Source organism: Notamacropus eugenii, chromosome 2, assembly GCF_028372415.1.
Source record: "Notamacropus eugenii isolate mMacEug1 chromosome 2, mMacEug1.pri_v2, whole genome shotgun sequence".
In the NCBI taxonomy this organism is placed as follows: Eukaryota; Metazoa; Chordata; class Mammalia; order Diprotodontia; family Macropodidae; genus Notamacropus; species Notamacropus eugenii.
This window is the reverse complement of record NC_092873.1, coordinates 404788098-404811308: the sequence shown is the minus strand read 5'-3', so window position 1 is coordinate 404811308 and position 23211 is coordinate 404788098. Positions and strand designations below refer to the sequence as shown.

General features: G+C 41.0%; 1 protein-coding gene and 1 long non-coding RNA gene across 10 annotated transcripts in view; one reads left to right on the top strand and one right to left on the bottom strand.

The window, feature by feature from the left end:
- The window catches only part of LOC140529166 (uncharacterized), a 77130-nt gene extending 58457 nt beyond the window's left edge, over nt 1–18673 (bottom strand). The window contains exons 1-2 of the long non-coding RNA XR_011975443.1: nt 18541–18673; nt 13714–13803 (exon numbers count right to left, since the gene is read on the bottom strand). This is a non-coding gene — a long non-coding RNA (uncharacterized lncRNA). The remainder of the gene's footprint in view (nt 1–13713; nt 13804–18540) is intronic.
- Nucleotides 17885–23211, top strand: part of AKT3 (AKT serine/threonine kinase 3) — a 428671-nt gene continuing 423344 nt past the window's right edge. For 5 of the 9 annotated variants that reach the window (XM_072647618.1, XM_072647610.1, XM_072647612.1 and 2 more), the window contains exon 1: nt 18123–18255. The gene's annotated coding sequence lies outside the window, so the exon portion shown is untranslated. Of the gene's footprint in view, nt 18256–23211 lie in introns of all 9 variants that reach the window. The other 4 variants (XM_072647619.1, XM_072647620.1, XM_072647616.1 and 1 more) reach the window with 4 other exon arrangements.

Below are 23211 nucleotides of genomic sequence, written 5' to 3'. Positions count from 1 at the left end.
TCTGACTCCTTAGGTCATAGCAGTTAAATTATCAGTATCTGACGTTCCAAAGCCCTCTTAAAGAGACAGTAACAGTTTTCATAGTCTGGGAGAGAGGCCATTGAAGCTATTATTCCAGTATTCTTAACTGGGAAAGGGTAAAAGGAGGTCTCAGTCACTGGAGGCATATTGCCAGGCTTTGCCTCTAATGATATTCAAATCACAGCAGGAGGAAGAAAGAGTTCATCTCCGATCATCTAAGTTACCACCACTGGAGCTTAGTACTCAATGGTAGGCTCTCCTCACTTTGCTTATTTCATTCACTGGGTGATATTCGAGGGTCATTTGTCACGTCAATCAAGGATGATAGATAGACTTTACAGTAAGGAAGCAGGGTCTTATTCAGTCATATTTGGTTATCTTTATAGGTACCCAGGAAGAGAGATGCCTTATTAGTAGACCTTGTTGAATATAACATGGAGTTGGAAGTTTCTAGTAGGAAAAATTCTCTTGTGGAACATTCTACAAGAATCTGATGATCAAGAAAATGATGGGTTAGGAGCTTCAGGAGGGAGGATAGGATAGAGGAGGATAGTGTCTAGAGAACAAGCAGTCAGTCCCACAGGAAACTTATGGGTTTCAGAGAGATAAAAGATAAAAATAAAAGGCAGTTTTTTTCCTAGATACTACTATCATAGTAGTACATGCTGCTATCAAGAAAAGAAGTTTGTCTTGAGTCTAAGAAATGTCATCTCAAAGGGCAATTTGAAATAGAATGAGGTCAAATTAAAATAATTTCAAATAGACATAATAAAGAATGTCATTTTAATCATCATTTCTACAAAGTATAATAAACATTTTAATAATGTACATCTATTTAATAATCTTATCCTTTTGGGTTATAAAATGTTATTGGTTTAATGGTAAAAATTTTACTTAGCACAAAGCTTTGTTACTGTTGCTGCTGTTTAGATGTTTTTCAGTCATATCTGACTTTGTGACCCCATACTGACATGGTATGCCATTTTCTTCTCGAGTTCATTTTACTGATGAGGGAACTGAGGTAAACAGTGTTAAATGATTTGTCCTGGGTCTCACAGCTAGTAAGAATCTGGAGTCAGATTTGAACCCAGCAAAATGAGTCTTCCTGTCTTCAGGCCCAGCATTCTCTCCTTTGTGTCACCTAGCTGACTCCTACCTACCCCCCAGTCCTTTATTATAATGGCAATATATGTGGCCTCTCAAGGAGCTTACATTCTGATGGGGAAAGACAATACACAAGAGATCTGAACAGCAGGAGAGGGGTAGTTTAGGTAATGAAGTTACTAGGCCAAGTTCCAAAGTCCAGAGAAAGTGAGGAACAGGGGCAAGAGGAGAATGAAGGCAGCCTGACCTGGGCTTCTCCACAAAATGGAGGCTTCGATAGAAATTTAGTAATGGGAGAAGGTGAGCAGGCCTTGCGGAGGTATATTTCAAGAGGAGTAGGCCATGAGTGTGGCAGGCTTTTCCCCAGGCAAGGAGATCCTAGGTTCAGATTCCAGGATGAGCCAGCAATACAGGGGACAGGTTTTGAAGTCCAGAGAAAGTCATGGGGACTGAAAAAAGAGTATCAGGTTTAGCAGTTAAGGGATCCTTGGTAATCTCAAAGAAAATAGTTTCAGTTGCATTGTAGGGTCAGAAGTCAGACTACAAAGAGCTGAGAAATGAGTCACTGAAGAAATGGAAGCAGTAAATGTATACATTCTAGGGATTTGGCACTGAAAAGGATGAGAAATACAGGATGGTAACTTGAGAAGATGGCATGGTCAAGTGAGTGCTGTTTTTTCTAAGAATGGTATAGACTTGAACATGTTTGTATGAAGTGTGAAAAAAGTCAGTAGATAAGTAGAAATGAATTGGGAAGAAGAAAGAGACAAAGAAAGGGGAAGAAGGAAGAGAGAATGAGATTGTTGGTGGATCAGTCTCTTAAAGAAGGCAGGATGAGATGGGATGAAAGGCACAAGGTAAGAGACTGTTTGGACAAGAAGTGCTATGTGTTCCTCAGAGATCAAAGGAGGAGAAGATGCAGATGCAGAAGGGTTTTGAGTTGTGGAGCAGGATTTTTTTTCGAAGAGAGGAAGTTAGAACTGGCTTTGTGAGGACAAAAGAGCTTTGGAACAGTCATCAAAGGAAATGAGAAAAAATTAGAGAATAAATGAATATAAATTTTATATTTGTATGAAGAGCTGATGATCACCTTTTAGGAGTTCTATAGATTGATCCCTGGGACTTCTGGGGTGGAGGAGAAGTCAGAAGAAGTGAGAGATCTTTTGCATCATCACAATACTTGAGACATCAAGAAGGCTAAAGGGAAGGCAAGGTAAGAAAACACGCATTTATTAATCTCCAACTATGTGCCAGGTACTATGCTAAATGGTTTACAGATATTATCTCATTTGATCCCATGACAACCAAAGGAAGGAAAGGAGGAAGAAAACAATCATTTATTAAGCACCTACTAAGTGACACTATGCTAAGTGTTTTGTAAATAGGATCTTACTTGATCCTTACAACTACCCTTAGAGGTATTATTATCCCCATTTTACAGTTGAGAAAGCTGAGACAGATAGAGGCTAAATGGTTCATCTACAATCACATAGCTGCTAAGTGTCTAAGGCAAAATTTGAATGTGGATTCTTTTGACTGCAAGCCCAATTGTCTATCCAGTATGCTACCTAGCAGCCTCAAGGCTGGTGAGGACTGAGAATAGACCATTGGGACTGAGAATAGGAAATCATTGTTCAGTAGAATAGTGAGAGTGGATGTTAGATTGAAGGAGATGAAAAGAAAGATGAAACATCAGTTTGTTAGCTTTATGGATGATCAGCTAAAGAGACATGAGACTGGATGCTGGAAAACCAATTAAGAGGCTATTTCAGAAGTATAAAATATAAGATAATGTAGAGAGTAGAGAGGAGATGAATGAATGGGAGAGATTTTTAGGAGAGAAAATTGATAAGAATTTGCAAATAGTTGGATATGGAATTGAGTGAGATGAGGGTCTACGTTATTGGAAGAACAATCTCAACTGAAACAGGTTAGAAATGAATTTAAGGGGAAAGATATATTGAGTTTGAGAGGCTATGGAATATCCAACAGGCCATTTAAAATGTTAAACTAGAACTCCAGAGAAAAATGAGGGCTAGATATATAGATTTGGGTCTTACTCCACTGAACGTCAAAACTGTGCCTTCTCTCTAGCTATTGATATCCTGAAACTTCCCTCATTGCCTGTGGCCTTCTAATCTTGGAAAGACTTTTCCAAGCTTTGCTTCACTTAAATCCAATTCTTATGCTAAGATGTGTGTTGGGATGTCATTGGTGCTCTTTGACAACCAGACAAACCACAGTCATTAGAGGTCTGCTTAGCCCTGGCCTGGGATCCTTCTCCAGTTGGGGAGTTCCTTCTGTAGCCTCCATTTTGTGAAAGGGCCCAGGCTATCCTATCTTTACTTTGAACCCTCTTCCCCCTTCTTCAAATGCCTGTGAACCAGGCACTTTCCTCTTACCTTTATCCCCAAAGCTCTCCAGTTCTTTTGGATCTATTGTTTTCTCTCCATCTCTTGAGAGCAAAGGCTACCTTTCTTTTTGTTTTTATTTGTATCCTCTGGGGCAGCTAGGTGGTGCAGTGGATAGAGAACCAGTGCAGGAGTCAGGAGGACCTAAATTCAAATCTCACTTCAGACACTTGACACTCACTAGCTGTGTGACCTTGGGCAAGTCACTTAACCCCAATTGCCTCATCCTGGGTCATCCCCAGTCATCCTGATGAATATCTATCTGGTCACTGGATTCAAATGGGTCTGGAGAAGAAGTGAGGCTGGTGACCTTACACAGCCCTCCCTCACTCAAAACAAAGTCAAGTGCAAGTCATGTCATTTCTCTGATGACATGGTCTTCTTTGGCAACGAAGGACGAACATATACATTTGTATCCTCAGCATTTAGCACAGTAGCTGACAGGCATACCCTGTAAATACTTAACTTGGGTAGAGATACTAGTTGAAACTGTAGGAACTGATGAGATCATCTAGAGATAGTGTATAAAAAGGAAGAAAGAACCTTAAGACAGAATCATAGGGAATATTCATGGAGGGGGAGGAGGATGCTGAACATAGATGCTGATTCTGAAAAGGAAATAGGATTGGTCAGATAGTGTTAGAAGTGATCCTGAAGCTGGCATCTATTAATTTAGGCTCAAGGTCAGAACAAAATTAGATACTCATAGATCTTTTAACAGTTAACAAAAGAAGGCCCCTTATCTCTAAATGGAAATGTATGTGTTCTGACGGTCTGAGAGTGGTGACTCCTGAGGTCTTTTGGAATCCACCAAGTCTAAAGGGCATTGACTCTAAGTGGGTAGGATCTTTTATGGCCCTAGGCAGCTAAGCTGCCCCAGTGAATGGAGCACAGTTCCTCCAGTCAGAAGACTAGATTTTAAATCCAGTCTCAGTAACCTCAGGCAAATCATTTAACCTCTATCTACCTCAGTTTCCTCAACTGTAAAGTGGGAATAATAACTCCCATCTCCCAGAGTTGTTGTGTAGATCAAATGAGATAATACTTGTAAACTGCTTAGCACCGTACCTGGCACCTAATTGGCACTTAATTAATCCTTGTTTCCTTATTTCCTTTCTCCTTTCCTTAAGTGACCAGACACCCAGATCAACACAGCCTGAGGCCACCAGGAAGCTGTATCTAGGAGGTACCACTTGAATCTTACTCCACCCCCTGGGCCAATCAAATCCTAGTTTTGTTGACTTTTAGAGAAAATATACCTTAATCCATACTGGAAGTAGGCTGGGGAAGGAGAAACTTGGCAGCTATCAGTCCTATCACAGATAGTAAGAGAACCAGGGAAATCAACAGTTGCATAAAAAAATAGGTAAGAGAATATACAAAAGATAAGTGGACAGGAATTCTGCTTCACTCTTCCTTTTTCAGTTTACATCTATCAGGTGAAAAAGGTGGCTAATGTGTCTTTCTGCCTATCACAGACTTTCCCAGGTGTCATTCATTCTTTCATTAATCTACTGGTGCTACTATGTACAAAGCACTCGATAAATATTTGTTATGTAAATAACTCTTACTACTTCTAGGGTCAGCTCTGCTTATCTTAGATCGTTTATAGACAAATAGAAACTGTGCGCAGAATATTTCCTGTCATGGACATACGTGCAGCTCAGGAGAACCCTGACCTTTGATCTATATAATTTTAGAGATAAAGGACTATATTTATTAGCATCTTTTATACAGAACTGAAGATAGATAAAGTGATAACAGTCAAGTGTTATGAGATGATTGAATGAGGTGATATGCATAAAGCACTTTGCAAACCTTAAAACACTTAAAAGGAACTCACCTTTCTCATCAGTTGTTACTACTTCTGGGCTTTCCTGGTCTTGTCTATGGACTTTCAGATGTTATGCAAAACAACTTACATAACAGCTTCTGGAGGCTGTGCCTCCAGTGATACGCCTCCTCATTGAAATATATTTAACTTTGCCCCTTTTGGGCACTCCAGTATTTTGGTGTATGTTTGGTGCCCCAAACTGCAACTCCATGCCTTGATTAAAGATCCTAGTTTTTGCCACTATGGTAATCTTTATTTCAGGTGGACAAATGTTATTACTGTTAATTGTCTGCTTTGGTTTATCCATAAACCAAGGTTTTCATCTTTCATGCTAATAATTAAAACAAATGCTATGGGATTTTCATTTGTAAACTTTTTTTGAGTTGATAGCATAAATGAAGTGCTAGTAATTATCCTGTTTATGTAGACAGTATAGACAACCTAGGTTACATACTAGAAACCTTATTTTTCACCTTAATGAACTGCAATCTAGGCGAAATTCGGCATTTCATTTGGTTTTTTCTTCCCTTCTCTGCATTATTTTCCAAAATAAATTACTTTCATCTCCTTCTTTTATTGGACAAATCTTTGGATACTTTGATTTCTCCATGTACTGAATTACTATAAGGCTAGATTTCACATTGTAGTTTTGTACATTTTGAAATTTCTTATCTCTATCTTATTATTGTGCAGGGAAAGACCCCAAGTGTAGAGAGGCCCATCTGTTGTGAGGGCTGTCATTGTGTGTGGCTTGAAGGGAAACAGAATTGACATCTCTAGCATCTTCACACACACCCCGCCCCCTTCTCATTCCTTCTAAGAGGAGAAGTAGGTTCAGGTCAGAGGCCTCTCTGCTCTCCTCAGAGTGAGGCGGTATCAGGCTAGGATCATAACTATCTGTTCCTTTAAATATTGTTCATCTAGGGAATATGATAAAGTTTACTGTAACTTCTGATAGCTTTGTCTCATTGTTATTGTGGGGGAAAGGAGACTCCAAGCTCTATATCCAAGGCTTAACCCCTTTCCCACCAAAATACCAGGTCCATTACGAAAGCAAAGAAACTCGCTTTTCCCTATTGTAATGAAATAGAAATCAGAGAATATATACATAGGAGACTATGTACCAGTCAATGCAGAATGAAGGAGCTTTTCTGTTGGAAGCAAAATAACTCAGCTCAATCAGGACTGTTCCAGATCTTATTCAAGAAGAAACTCACTATCACAAAGATTATTTCCATTCTATTCCTCTCATTTCATCAATGCTCTTAGTTGCGTCTGCCTCTCTGATTGGACAGCTGGACAGAAGAGCAAGTCATTTCCCATAGCTTCCCTTTATAGGGGGCTCAAAATACCAGACACCTCTTCATTTGCTTGATTTTGACTCCACCATCATCTTCATCATGCCTCTAAGTTAAGAACACTCTGGCGTTTTACCTCATCTCTTCTTTCTTCCTCTCACCCCCATTCCCTTGGCAGAGTGCCTGGCACATAGCAGACACTTAATAAATCTTTATAGTATTGTATCGTATCACCTTCCTAGCCCCCCAAAAATACATCTCCTTGGGCTTCAGTTTCTTTGTTGTTCAGTCATGTCTGACTCTTCATAGCTCATTAAGGTTTACAAAGTGCTTTACATCCATTGTTGCATATTAATGAGAAGAGATTTATATTACTATTTTTTCCTGGAGCACTAAGAGGTTGAGTGAGAAGGAAGGCAGTAAGTTCTACGTAAATAGTTATTATTATTAGTTCAAATCTAATCTGAGACACTTTCTAGCTGTATGACCCTAAGAAAGTCACTTAACTTCTGTCTGACTTAGTTTCTGGGGAGTGTGGCATTGTTCAGGAAGACTAATACCTCTGGTATGAAGGCTTGGCAAGCCCTTTCTGGGCTGCTCATCCACCTTTGGTGTCCACTTTTACCCAACTCTGGCCTATGGTTCCAAGAAACTGTAGTGTGCCCACTGGCCACACCCTGGCAAAACTGTCTCAGCAGATAGGTTAAACCAGGTAGAGGGTAACTGACAGACCTCAAGCCCATTGGTGAGTTCCCCAAGCATGTGAAAACTTCCCTAGTAGAATGGGTGGATGATAATTTGTTCCAATGGTTATGAAGGTAACTTGACACAGTCTCTGTGGAGCACTTGATTGGTTGAATATTGAAGAAACCAAGGTTATCTGAGGTATCCTGGGCCATCTCCATTTCTCTCGACTTTTGTCCTATCCTTGGACTTCCATGACTCAGGAAGAGAGAATGAGGCTGATGATTTTGTGCAACTCTGCATCACTTAAATCTGATTCACTCTCAAATGAAGACATCACCTAGTGATGTCATTGGTCCTCTTTGAAAATGAAGGATGAACAACAACAACTTAGTTTCCTTAACTTTAAAATAAAGATAATAGCACCCATCCTATCTGTGTGTGATCTTGAGTAAGTCACTTCACATCCCTAGGTCTTGGTTTCGCCATTTTAAAATGAAGTTGTTGGATTAGATATGCCTCTTGTATAACAGATATGTCTCTTCTATCTCTAGATCCTACCACTAGCTCAGAGACATATAGTCAGTATATGAAGTTTAATCCACCAGGTCATGCTTTAAGTTATGGCTCTAGAATGGTAATTGTCTTTAATATATCAAACATGTGTTTTGAATTCTGACTGGAAATGTGAAAAGAAAATATGGATATCCCAATTTTCAGTTTACATAAGGTAGAGCTATGAAGGGTGTGATTATAGAAGCTTTCTGAAAGAGAAAAAAAGGGACAACATATAAAGAACTCTTGCTTCAGCTGAGAAGGTGAATTTATGTAGATCCTTTAAAGCTATAGGAGAGCTTAGAGGTCACCTACTACAACCTTCTCATTTACCAATGAGCAAACTGGTGTTGATGCTTGTGCCATGTTATCCATGGAACTTGCACCAGAGATGGGACAAGAAGTGGATCTCTTGGTCCAAGGGTTCTTTCCATTATATTCCTCTTCCAGAAAAATCTCCTTAGCCATTCTTTTAAAGACAACTCAAATTCTACCTCTCTGAAGACTGCTCTTATCACCACAGCCAGAAGTGATCTTTCTTCTGACAACCTGTACTAATCTAGTATCACTCATCATTTATTTTATACTGTCTCGTATTATAGTTCTTGCTACCTATTTCTTATTAGATTGTAAACTACTGAAGAGTGGGAGTTACAAACATCTGTATTCCAAGATACCTAATGTAGCACCTTTTATAATATTATGACTTTGTTAATGTTATTAATAGCTAACACACAGCTCTTTAAGGTTTGCAAAGCACTGTATATATATCCATCTATGTAGACACATACATGTATACACAAACATATATATATACGTACTCACATACATATATGTAGAGAGAGAAAGAAAGGGAGGGAAAATCTTTTTTGATCGTCACAACTCTCCGAGGTAGATATTATCATTATCCTTATTCTGCAGAAGGACAAACAACAATTTGCAGATGAGGAAACTGAGGCTGAATAAAGTTAAGTGACTATGAATTCAATTAACTGTCTACTTGCAGTTTTCAATGGAACGATAAACACAGGGCCACGAACTGGGCCAGATGCAGAACCCAGAAGTTTCACTTTTGCCCCACTTTCTGAGAGTCCCTACTAATATAACATCAAACAGTATTTCAGGTATTTTCTAGAGAAACCTCTTTTCAGAAATAGAGCAGCCATGTGAAAGGAGGATTTTTTCAAGCATTTGGCAGGTACACTGGATTGGGAAGGGACCTTTTGAAAGGTGAGGAGTAGGAAGAGACCCAGTACAGTGAAGTATGACTAGTGTTTAACACATTGTTATTTAGTTGAAGTGCTTGGCCTCTCTGTGTGATCCACTTTGACCTGGAGAGCACAGAGCTAACAATATTCCTTTGAATGAAAATAGAAAAGAAACAAAGGAGCTTTAAAAAACCTAACCATTTCTGAATTTCAGTCCTAAAAATGCAGAACAAAGAGATGTGGTTTAGCTTTTACAATCCGATAGACTAAAGGAAAATCAATGTAGCTGTGAATTAACTGGTGAACTTACCAGAACATAAAGTGATAGCCCATCTATTTTATGATATTCACTCTGTGTCTCAGGATTCCTAGGCTCTAAGATAACATTGGTTCATGTGAAAGAAACTGTCTCTCTTATAAACAAATACTGAATATTCTCATAGTGTTAATTGATTTTTTTTTTATTCTTGGTGCCAAAAAAAGTAAACTCCTTTATGCTTCCTCTCTTTAAATGATCTTGCTATTAAACAGAAGTTTTTTTTGAAGTTAAAAAGTCAAGAGTCTTTTAAAATTTGTGGGGTTTTTAAATTGTCGTTGTAAGCAATGTGTGCATTAACAATTTGTTATTGCCCAGAAACAGAGGAGATGCTGTGTTAATTTGACTTCCTGAAACACCTGTTAATCTTCTAAATATATTTTTCTGTAATTTCTGATCACTTTTATACAAACATGAGTAGAAAACAGTGAAAATGCTAATAGCACAAAAAATATGTTCATCAAATTCCCACCTACTATAAGAGAGAAGCCAGAATTATTTGATGGCATCTCTAAATTCAAACATTGTAAGTAAATAAGTATAGGATAGTGAGTGAAAAATAAGTCAGGTACAGATATGACTTTTTTTCCAGTTGATTCTGAAAAGAATTCTAATTTAGAAATTGCGTATTACAGTAAAGGACTACTATATGGATCACAAGGTCTTCTAGGACTTCAGGCAATATCTACAAAGGCTAAATATTGCTAAATAATTTTCTCCGTCAGCGTTTGAAACTTGTCATTAGCTGATTTCCACAGAGAGGGAACCCCACTGAAACGGCTGAATATCAACAAAGTACTAGGTCAGGGGCAGGGAACCTGCGGCCTCCAGGCTGAATGTGGCCCCTCTAGGTCCTCAAATGTAGCCCTTTGACTGAATCCAAACTTCACAGAAGAAATTCCTTTAATAAAAGGATTTGTTCTGTAAAACTTGGACTCAGTCAAAAGGTCACACCCAAGGACCTAGAAGTGGTCCTCAAGGCCACAGATTCCCCATCCCTGTACTAGGTCCTGGGATAGGCTTTGGGGATACAGACAAAAGAAAAACAGTCCCTGCCCTGGAGGAGCTTACAAGGGAAGAGAATGTGTCCATATGGCAGCTGTGAAGCTTTTATGGGATTTCAGCCTCTGAATCTAGAAGGAAGCTAGAGCTTTTGAGAGGTAGAGGGTAGGAGGGAATACTTTTCAGGCAAAGAGAAAGGAGTTGGAGTGTTGGAAGAAATAATGTTGTTGTTGAGTCATTTCAGTCATGTGCGATCTTTCTGACCCCATTTGGAGTTTTCTCGGTAAAGATACTATAGTGGTTTTCCATTTCCTTCTCCAGTTCACTTTACAGATGAGGAAACTGAGGCAAACAGGGTTAAGTGACTTGCCCAAGGTCACATAGCTAGTAAACGTCTAAGGCTGAATTTGAAGTCAGACCTTCCTGACCTCAGGGCCAGGACTCTATCAGTGGCATGGAACAGTAAGAAGGTCAAATACAGACTCCTGTTTGATTTTTAAGTTTAATAACCTGGCTCTAGCCTACCTGTCCAAGTCTATCGAACATTACTCTCCCTTACTCGTTCTATGTTCTATCCAAACTGATTCACTTGCTCTTCCCAGTACATGACATTTCATCTCTACTCAGTGCCTTTATATACATACTCCCGTTTTTATCTTGTAGAATTCCTAGCCATGGTCAAAACACAGCTAAAGTACCTCCTACAAGAAGCCTATCTTGCTCGATTCTTTCCTGCAACCTCCAGTTGCTAGTGCCCTTCCCCAGAAGTAACTTTGTATCTACTTTTTGTTCATTTTGCATCTAACTATCTGTGAACACATAATTTTCTTGAAATAAAATGTAAGCAACCTGAAGGTAGGGACTGTTTAATTTTTGTCCCTGTATGCACAGTGTCTCTCATAGTATGTGGTGCATAGCAGTTACTGAATACATGTTTAATGAATGAAACAGTTCTTTTAGGAACTTATTTAGAATTTTTTAGCTGGGAGGGGTATAGAGGAAAAAAGTTCCTGCCACATTTGGGTTTGAAACTTAACTGTTATATTTATTACCTGTGTAATACTGAGCAAGTTATTTAACATACCTAGGCTTTGTTTTCCTGGAGAGAACCTTATTTCATCTGCCATTGAGGAGATCCAAAGAAAGAAAAGAAGTCAGAAGGTAGGGAAGTCTCTCTAGCAGCTGAGAGTAGAAAGATTTGAGAAGCACTTGAGGAGAAAGTGAATTTCATGTGTGGAAGATGTCTTGGATATACCCAAGACCCATCCCATGCAAGATGGGATGGAAGATGGAATGTCAAATTCAGGGCACCACTAGTACTAACAGTTCAGCTTGGCTGGAATGAAGAATCTTTGAAGGGGGCTAATGTAAGGCTGGAGAGATAGGTTAGAATCATATTGTGGAGGACCTTATATGCCAGGGAAATAGCACAGTGACTATATGAGTGGAAAGAAGGGTTCAGATGGGAGATGTCAAGAAGGTAGAATTAATAAGATTTGGCCATAGACTGTATAAGGGAAGATAAGGAAGCCTCACTGATGACTCTGAGATTATGAATTCTGGGTAACTGAAAACATGGTAGTATCCTCAACAAGCAAGTTTATAGAAGGAATATAACGAATTCCATTTTGGGTTTGTTGAGTTTGAGTTGCCAATGAAATATTCAAAAGGTGATTTCTAGGAGGCAAGTAGAAGTGTCCAGTAGGCAGTAAGTGATGAGGTACAAAATTCAAGGACAGTGATTAGGGTAGGAAACATATAGATGTGGGAATCATCTACATAGAGCTGATGTAAGAGATGAAAGTGGATGTGATCACCAAGAGAGAATATTTAGTGTGCGTGTGTTCATCCTTCGTTGCCAAAGAAGACCATGTCATCAGGGAACTAATGACATGACTTGCACTTGACTTTGTTTTAAGTGAGGGTGGGCTGTGCAGGTCACCAGTCTCACTTTTCTTCCAGAGCCATCTGAATCCAGCGACCAGATATTCATCAGGATGACTGGAGATGACCCAGGATGAGGCAACTGAGGTTAAGTGACTTGACCAAGGTCACCCAGCTAGTGAGTGTCAAGTGTCTGAGGTGAGATTTGAACTCAGGTCCTCCTGACTCCTGCACTGGTGCTTTATCCACCGCACCACCTAGCTGCCCAGAATATTTACCAGAGAGAAGTGAAGGTCGAGGTTGGAGAAGAGAGGATATTCATGCTTAGACAGGGTGATTGAAAGCTAGTTAAATAGGAAGGAGTAGAACTCAGTGACAATATTGTCATGGAATCCAAGCGAGAAGACTAGCCAGAATGGGGGAATGGGGAAGAGCACTAGTTGATAATGTCAATTAGTGTTCCCAAATTTCAAATGGAGATTAATCTTTCAGATTTGGGAATAAGAAATTAGAATTCTTAGGAATTTTTGAGAATTCCCCAAATCAAGTTATTCTGTATTTTTATAACATTTTATTTATATGTTTATAAATAATGAGTGCCTATAACAATAGTGAATCTCTTTTTGTGATAGGGTTATACTAAAAGTTTCATAGATTTTATGTTAAAGATACTTTTTAGGAATAAATGCATAGGGTTTTTAAAAAAAATATTACAAACCAATATATTAGGACAATAATTTAAACCATCTGGCTTAGACTGTGAGCTCCTTAAGTACTGGTATTATTTTTGCCTTTCCATCCCCCATGCTTAGTACCAGTGCCTGGCACACAGTAGATACTTAATAAATGCTTGTTGAAAGATTGATTGACTAGCTCTAGGAAGTGGAGACTCAAGGACACCTCAGGAATGTTTCTGGGGAAGACCTTATTGCTGGAGGGAGGATCAGGAGAGGCTTACCAGGACAGAATGTGTCCTCTTTGGAAGTGTACTTTCTATTTTAACTTTCTCCTCCCCCTCAGCCTCCCAACTAGCTGCTCAGCTTAGTTGTTTCCATGCTTTAGTTAGGAGCTGGAGGTTCCCTTCTAAATTTCAGTGCCCTTGGACAAAAGTCTTACTTCCCCAAGCCACAGTTTTGCTGACATTTCCCAATTCCTCCCTTTGAGTTCCTCTCTTTAACCCAATTGGCCCCCAAAGGGTATCATGTTTGATTAATAGAATTTGATAATCTCCTGCTACCTTCTTCCCAAACAGCAGTCACAGCAATTTCCAGCTTTCCCTGAGTTTGCAGGTAATGGAGAGAGCAGTGTTGCTCCTTCCCTTGTTCCACTCAGAGGAAATAATGTCTTTCTTCTTCTATTCACATAACAATTAGGTTTCAGAAAAAATAAAACTAACCTCTTTCTTAGACAAAAGATAAGGATTTTTGTTTTGGCAGAAATTGTTCGTCCCATTCTTGCCACAGTTTCAGGATCCTACAGTTTCGAGCTGCAAAGGGAAGGGAACAAGCATTTGCTTTACAAATATTATCTCATTTGATCATCATCATAACTAACATTTATATAGCATTTACTATGTGCCAAGCATTGTGCAATGTACAATTATCATCTCACTTGGTCCTCACAACAAGCCAGTGAGGTAGATGCTCTTTTTATCCCCATTTTACAGTTGAGAAAATTGTAACACACAGAAGTTATGTGCTTCAAGGAACCTTAGAAATAATCTAATGCAACACCTTCATTTTATATGTGAGAACATTAAGGTCTAGAGAGGCTACATAACTAGTTTAGTATCACACAACAGTAACAGAGGTATTTCAATCTAGGTTCTTTGCCTCCACATTAAGTACTTTCTACTTCAATGCCAATTACGTCCAACCCTTTATTACTTTTCTCCCCCCAACACTCATCTAGCTGCATGCTGAAAATCAAATAGAAGTTTAAATATAGTCCAAACTTAAAATGAAAAGTGATCTCATAATTCTGACTTCATGTATGAATAAAAATCTCACATACTACCACATGTTCTTTACAATATGTATTTACCATTATATATATGTGTGTAATTATATATATATTTATTAGCTGTGCAATGTACTATGTCATAGGGAGGGACATTTCTAATAGTTTCTGTGTTGTGTGCTGTAGGAAGAGTGACAATCATGTTGTAGAAGGGGATCGCAGGCTGAGGAACTCTGAATGGTGACTTATTGGATCTGGGATTTCAGGAATCTGGAGAAGCCTCATATTTTACTGATGTCATGAAGCTGGATATGAGCATATGTTATATATCATTCATATGACATTTATACAGTTTGTTTCTTGCTCTCTACTTCTGTTTTCCCACTGAAAGGTGGCAGGAAATCCTTCCTTCTCTGAAGATACATACTCTTTGTGGTTCACAATATTGCTTGATGAAAAGAGGAAGACCTATTCTTCTTCATGATACCCCAAACCTCTCCATTTCTATCAATTTAGGCATAAGAGTTAATATTGGTGTAATTTATATCAACAGAAAAGAATTTTATTTTAAAAATACATATTGAAACATGTTAATGTAGATGTCTACCATGTATGTTTTGCTATAGAAACAATGCAAAGTAGAAAAAAATGCAAAAAGTTAAAGAATTCATATTAAAAAAACATGATTTGTAAAGAAGCCCACAGCAAATCAATTATGGATTATTATTTTTTAATTATGAATATAATACTTCCATGTCCAATCTACCAAAGATACTTTGTATCAACAGAAATTTGATTGGTGTTGGTTCTTGAGATGAAAGTTCTTCTGAATGTTTCTAGTGTCAAACTGAAAACAAACTGAATTCTCAGTTAATAAGGTGATTCAAAACACTAGGCTTATTCAACATTAAAAGTTCTTTCCAAACTTTTGAATATTTTTAAATGTCAGTTTCATACGTAAATAACTTTGTTATCTAAACATGGTCAAATTTCCACAGAATAAGAATCCAACTAATTTTTTATCTTTAAAGCAAAGAACTAGTTAGTATACAGATATTTTGTAGAAATGTTTTGCCAACAGGAAATGTATTATAGGTCTGATAAGTATGACATGAAATAATATGATCTTTTGGGGAGAATCGGAGAATGAAAAGTATTTCCAAAGTTTTTCTATTCTAATGTTTCATGATTGAGAATTATGTCACTGCTTGTGTGGATGAAAATCATCACATTTAAATTTATAGTGTGGAATTCTACAGATCTTAAATAATATTTGTTAGCTCTACTACTTGCTTGGTGGTTATATAGAAAATATGAGAAAGACAACAAGGGTGGAGGTGGGGGAAACTGTGAACTCTATTGATTAGGTAAGTATTTCTTGATTTTGTATTCCAACCAGATACAAATAATGGTTGTTTTCAGAGAGGACAGTATTTCCAAAAGAATGGTCAGTGAAACGTTAACTTAAGGATCCTATTTTTCACCATTCAAGAGCAGTAAGGAATTTAATGTTGTACATTATTCTTTATCAGTTTCCATGTACTTCCACTCTGCCCACATTCCTAGGAGTTATATGGTCCAAACCAGAACTCCACCTTCTACAAGCCTTCATTATGTTAGTGAATCCCCTCTGTTGATATCTCCAGTTTATTCTGTACACATCTTCATTGTACAGATGTTTGCATGTTCTCTGCCTAAACCCTCCCTCCCCTTTTGCCCTTTTATATATCTCCAGTGCTTAACACAGTGCCTGACAAATAGTTATTGGTTAATAAATGCTTGCTGATTACTTGTCTGACACAGCAAAAGTTACATAAACATAGATACAAACTCCAGTACACAAGGACTAAGGGGACTGAGTAGGACGGGATGGGTCAATCTTTCCGCAAGACGTCTTGAGCCACGTTTCTGAAGGAGGTATGAAAGAGGGGCGGAAAACAGTGGCAGAAACAAGAAAATAATACATATTGGAAAGGTGGAATGGAGAGTGGACAGGAACAGCTCCACAACGGAATAATACAAGGCTGCTAAATAATGATTTTTTTCCCCAAAAAAACATTTTTTAAAGCAGTATGGTAAAAGTTGTTTCAAAGTAAACCTCATAACTTCAGGGGACAGTATTTTAATTTTGCAAGAAAGTTTACATATTTTAAGTATTCGTCTCAAGAACCCTTGAGGATTTCCTTTCATTCCAAAGAAGTAAAAAAAAACAACCAAACCATCATTGTTAAGTTAAATTAATAAAAGTCTATCTCTTTCAATTCGGAATCAAAACACAAAAAATCATTCTCCCCCGTTGAGAGAGGTTCAGCTTTTAAGGCTGAGTCCATTCACCAATACAATCTGGTAAAGCATCTGCTTTCGTACAATTCCATGGAAAATTCTGCTTGGGAGGTGCTATTTTAGAAACGGTTTTTAATCGTGGAATTAAAGGGTATATGGTAATGTCATTCTGCACAACAGATTTAAGGTGGTCGTCCACGTTCTGGTGGGAGAGCACATCTTCCCACCCTACGCTTCCAATGCCCAACTCTTCCCTTTCCAGACGTGGCTCTCCCGGTGTGGGGCACACCACTTCTCAGGATGCGGATGCCTTGCTGCCTGGCTTAGTTAGAGAATCGATCGCAGGTGCCTCGTTCCCTCCCGCTCAGCGACACAAGCCGGGAGGGTGGAGGGGTGCTGTGGGGGAGACGGGCGGGGGCTGGGAGCGGCACCTCCGGCAGCCCCCTCGTAGGCGAGGCGTCTCTAACCGCGGCCTCGCCTCTAACCGCGTGCAGTGCAGGGGGGGTGGAGGTGAAGGTGGGAAGGGAGGCGGCTTGGCTCCGCCCGGACGTCGAGCCCCGCCGCGGGCCTCGGAGAGGCGGGAAGCGAGCGAAGGAGCATGAGGGCGAAGCAGCAGAGAAGCCCCGGCGTGGGCAGGACCCCCTCCCCTCCCGGCCCCGGGTCTGTCTGCTGGGGAGTGTTCTCGCGAGAGGAGGGGGGCGGAGAGCGGGGAGCTCCGTGTTTGTGTGTTTGGGGTTGTCGCCCGCCCGCTCACGTGCTGTGGAGGAGCCCGGGCCGCCCCGGGGGTAGGAAGGGGGGGGAGCTGAGGGAGGGGAGGAGGCGGTGGGGGCGGGCCGGGGGACGGGGGAAGCCGCGCTCGCCCGCGCGCCGCGGAGAGCCAGTCCCTGACGTCAGGAGTTTTCCTCAAAGTCAACAACAAGCCCCGCGGCGGCGGCGGCGGCAGGAGCCCGGGCTCCCTCCCCGAAGGACAAGGGAGGAAGAGGAAGAGCGGGCGGTGGCGGCCGGAATCCCTGGGAAGGAGGAGAGGGCGGCCACGTCCCGTCCCGTCCCGCCCCGTCCCGTCCTGTCCCGTCCTATCCCATCCCATCCCGCGCAGGCCCGCGCCACCCTGGGAGCGGAGTCCCGCAGCAGTGCCCACCGCGGCTAGGGAGGCTGCCCCGAGGAGGGCGGGGCCCTCGGCCTGGGGCGACCCCAGCTGCCTCCTCCCCCTTCCCCTCCGTGACCCGGGCTCCCCCCTCTCCCCCGCCCCCCACCCTCAGGCCGGGGTGGTGTTTGCTGGTGATGAATTGAATTTGTAGCCGATACCCGATTCCCATGTAGAGTCTCCGCCTCCCTCTCCTCCTCCTCCGCCGCCGCCGCCGCCGCCACCTCCTCCTCCACCCCGGCCTCGCTCCCCCCTCCCTCTCCCGCCGCCGCCGCCTCCTCCTCCTCCTCCTCCTCCTCCTCCTATTCCAGCTTCGAGGCCGGGCCGGGCTCCCTTCCTCCCTCCCTCCCTCCCCTCCAGCCCGCCCTCCCGCCGGCCACACCGGGCACCAGGGGGGCGAGAGGCACTACGGGGTGGGGGGCGGACAGGAGGGGAGGAGGAGGAGGGAGGGAGGGGGGACCCCCGAGTCACCCCCTCTCCTCCCCCCGCCCCCCGGCTCCATCCTCTGCCACCGCCGCCGGAGCAGCCGCGGTGCCGCCGCCGCCTTTGCAGGTAACAGCCTCCCCCTCCCCCCCAGCCCCTCTGCCTTTCCTTTCCTCTGCTCCCGCCGCCCCCCCTCCTTGTTCCTCCCCCTGCTTCGGGCGGGGAGACGGCGGCGGGGCGGGGCGCGGTGGGGGGGATGTCTGGGCTGTCACCGCACCGGTGAGATGGGTGCCTGAGGCCGGCGTGCGGGACCGGGAATGGGGTGGGTAACGGTGGGGTGGGGGTGGGGGCGAGCCGTAGGCAGGTTGTGAGGGAAGGGGGGGATGGAGGTGGCCCAGCGTAAATGACACTCACTTGACATCCCCTCTCCCCCCCGGAAGCGGGAGGAAGAGGGAGGGGGAGTGTGAATGGAGGGGATGGGGGAGGGTTGTCTCTGGCCTAGCGGTACGGTCCGTGTCTGGGCTGCCTCGGCCCCCAGCGCCTCCCGCCTCGGCGCCACGTTCCCTCCCCCCTCCCCCCGGGCCCGAGGTTTCCCCCGCGCCCCTCCCGCGGCGTGGGCCTGGGGCCGCCCGTCTGGCCGGGGGGAGAGGTTATGTAACGTGCCCCGCATCCCCTGGCGCGTGGGTGTGTGTGTGTGTGCGTGTGCGCGCGTGTGTGTTTGGGTTGGGTCTGCGCGAGGGTGACTCCCGTGACTCCCCAGCGCCCTGTTTGCAGGTCTGGGTTGGGGGAAGAGGAGGAGAAGGTGCCCCGGAGTCGTCTTCCTCCCCCATCCTCCCCACCCTCCCCACCCCGGGGTGCAAACGTGCTCGTCCGTGTTTTTCATAGTAGTGGGGTTTCGATCCCCCGGGAGTTGTGTCTAAGAATAGAAACGTGCGGAAGATGCTGGGCTGGGCTCCTCCGGGGATGCTGCCGCTCTGGGCCACGGCGGCGGCGGCTCCTCGGGCTGCCAGTAAACAAACCCGTCCTGCTCGTAGTCCCCCCTCCCCCGCGTCGGCCGCACCAGCCATGATGCGTGGGGGGGCTCGGGGCCCGGAGTTGGTGCCGAGTTGATTGGTTCGCTGTGCGGATCAGATCGTCCTCACCTCGTGTGGGATTTCCCTGACAGTCACGGCTCTGCCGGAGACAGGGTATCCAAGAGGCTGCTGAGAGCAGAGGAGATGTCGCACACGCTAGAGTCAAGAGTAGGAGACGGCCCTTGCTGCCCGTGCGTGGAGCGTTCGGCCGAAAGCCCCACGGGTCAGAATCGCTCAAGTTCCTGAGCGAGGATCCAGCTGTGAAACGCACTTTCCGAGCACAGCTGGGTCGGCCCTTGGGGACAGCGAGGGGCATAGGGTCCATCCGAGCTGCAGAATGCAGAACAGTCGGTGGTTTGTGGTAGATGGTTCATGGCCACTGACATCGGGGATTGTAGCATCTTCGCATTTCAGTGTCAGAAACGTGTTACATGCTATGAAACATTTATCATGAATTCACATGAGCATCATGCATGAGTAAACAGTTGGCTATTCTAAGTAGAATTTCTCTTGAAAAATTTTCTTCTTGTGAGTTTTGGAGTCTCTGTCCACTTAAGAAATAACTGAATATGCCCCAAAGGCTAATTTACTCCATTAAAGATGCTGTAGGTAGTAGAAGGGTTAGTCATCGAGTGCTTGAGTGTCCCATGTGAACATGAACTTATAAAAGTTGTAATAACTATAATTGAAGTTAGTGAAGCATGAAAGCAACTCGAAATACGTTTCAAATAGACTACTAGTGTATATCTTTTGTAGTGATTTACACTATTATTTTAACTAGAAATTTCATTTTACAGTCATTATCTTGACTTTGCAAGGTAACTGAGCAGATTCAATTTCCTAAATTGACAGTATTTTTAATTGGATTCATCTTCCAGTTATAGTGATTGCATTGTGTGATTGAGATAAACATTGGAATTTAAGTGAATTTTAGTTCTTAGTTTTTGTGTATAATTTGTGTGTTGAGTGCATCGTCTATATTTTGTGTGTATTCAGTGCATATCTTCTGTAAATCAGAAAAAAATCATCAGGTTTGTAGAAACTAACCTTGCTAGAAGTGACCTCTGCGGTTTGTGATTTATTTTTATGTTCCTATGCTTAGTTTTTCCTGTTCTTTTAAAAGCTCAGTTGCTCCACTTTTTGATTTGAAAACTAAATTTTGCCATTGGTCTTAGATTTGTATATATCAAACTATTCAGGTATTTTGTTTGAAGTTTTTTGTTTATAAAACTTTATGAGAATGTTACTATTTTCATTAAGGTTTGAATCAGGACTTTTAACGTTTGTATTTTATTTAAAAGAATGTTGCCATTAGACATCCACCAAAAATAAACCTGCAAATGTGAATATTAATGTTTAATTATTAAAATTGTTTTGTATCTGATGCACTGGCAATTTATTATTGTTGCATTGTCCCTGGCAATAAATATTTGTTTTGATTACTTAATTGAAGGTCTCAGCTTTAATTACTTTACTGTAGCTTCTTACTGCGTGTACTACCTTTAAAAGAGGAACACAGTCTTGAAACTTAGATGGTAGAAAGTTTGAAGCACTTCTTAAAGCTTTACGTGCATGTGAAGAGAGAGTTTCTTCTGTAGCTTTATGTCTACAGTTTTAGTTGTATTTACTTCTGGGAAGGATGAGGACATTATTGTTAAAAGTTTTGCCATGTTCTGATTAGCATGACTGATACATTTATAATATTGAAAAATAAAGTATTGTGGGTCAGAAGATTTAACTATGAATTGATAACAAGATAAAAGGGCCAAAATATTCATTCTGACTAGTTTGAACCAATACCTTTATTTTATTTTGTTTCTAGTTTTAGTAAATTGGTGTGCAATTGGAGTTCAAAACTCATTTCTATACAAGACTTTTGAGTATTTTAAGTTGTTTAAAGTTGGTTTTTTTTGACAATGTACAGTGGAGAATATTCATCAAGGTTCTGAATAACTATTTGGTAGAGTGTGTAGCCATATGAGTAGTGGTTACAAGGTGTTTATAATATGTGTACATTTCATATTCACGTGGAAAAAGTACCAGATCATATGATGTGAGTTTAAGCTTATTGTTATTCTTTAAATTATGTGGTTATGGATTTAATCTGGTGGTCTTAAAATATGTTTAGTTTTAACTTTCTACATAATGTGACATTTGTATTTAAAGTACAATTTCTTCACTTGTTTTACTCTTACTGTAATAGACTTTATAGTGAAGATGTCAAGTGTTAGTAATGTAGAATAACAATTCCTATAGAAGCAAATAAATAAACAGAAATGAGTCTTAATGGTTTTATTGAATAATCTATTGGAATCCCTTTTTCTTACAAGTGTTTTCAGTGTCAAATTAAGTTTCTTCACTGCTTCTTAGCTCTTCGTTGCAGTACTCTAAGCATTCCTGTTATTAGTTTTACCTGATACAAACACTAGCTTCCAATAAGCCTACTTCACAATTTTACCCATAGTCTAAATGAATGAAGCATTGGAATTTTCTTTTAGTATGCCTTCTTCCCAATTCCCTTGGTTCTGCAGACAACCCCATCTCCAAGTGGGACTATTACCTTACTGTAGGGTGAGAAAAAATAGTGTGTGTGTATTGGAAAGGTTTACTATATAGAAATAGAACTCTTGTAGAGGAATTTAAAATAAAAACAAGAAGTAGTTTTTCAGAATCAGAAATTCTTTTAAAATTTTAGGGGAAAGGATGACAATGTAATGGCATTTTCATATGCTCAACATTTGACTAAGTAGACTTGTAGTCCTAATTTAATTCTTGAATCTTTAACCTTTTTCCATGAGTGTCACCCAGATTAGATTCTCAGTTCCTTTATGTAGACACACTATTTTTACTGCTTTGGATCCTCCTGGCTATTGTGCCTAGCATAATGCTACACATACATTCAGAATATTAAAATTATTCATTTGAAAGAAACCTTAGAAATTTTCGAGTTCCATCACCTCTGTGAAGAGAAAATGGGTATTAAGAAGTCAGGTGACTTGTTCAGGGTTACAGAATAGTTGATAACAGAGATGAGACTAATTTCCAGAGTCCCAAAACAGTGCCTTTTTCTGTGTTATTAGACTCCCTCACCCCCTCCCCAAAAGAACAAAATAAATTCAGTCAATTTTAGTGACAGCAATTTGGTCAGTTTCATAGTGGTGGTTTTTTTTTGTTTTTTGTTTTTTTGGCAAATGTGTAGAAAGTACTTAATTAGTTGACTTTTTTTGTAACTTTTAAATTAGTTGTATTCAGAGTATAGAAAGACCCATTTGTTTTCATGATGGAAAGAAAACAGTGAGATTTAGTAGTATGTTTCAAGTTGTAAATGAAATAATATGAGATTGTGTAGTATGAGATTGGCCATTTTCAATCTGGTTGTGTTACCAGTTTTGTCATCAGTGAAATGAATAGTTGTATCCATCAGGAGTTTGGTGGATCAGCTGGTGTCCACGAGCTTTTGTTGTTTGGTTGTTAGGGGAACCAGATGATCTTGAAATGCAGTAAGAGAGACATAAAAACATGATAAAGTTGCTTTCTTATTTCATTAAAATGATTAAAACATTAAAACTAAACAAAAAATTGAAATGAGAAGGAAGAAAAAATGCTTTCTAATAAGAGATGTCTACATAGAAAAACTTAACAGTTTTAAAAAACGCATTTGGGAAATGAACTGTGTATGTGACAAACAAGGTAACTTTTCCTTTCCTACCATTTAACCTGCCCATAGATGTTTTTTTTTTGGTTGACACATCCTGAAAAATTTAATGATGGGTACAGCTATAAAAAGTTTTTTTTAAATTTGGAGTTATTTTCATTATAGAGATAAGGAGGAACCAAATATTTTTCGCATTGTTATTTTCTGTTTTTGATACAAGTTTTTTAATGTGGTAAAAAAAAAAACAAAACAAAAAACCCCTTTTTAAAATGACATTTTGGTGTATAGTAAGTTTCAATGGCAGAGGCAGAGCAAGTTAACCAAGGCTACCTTCTCAACATTATTATTGTGAAGCTA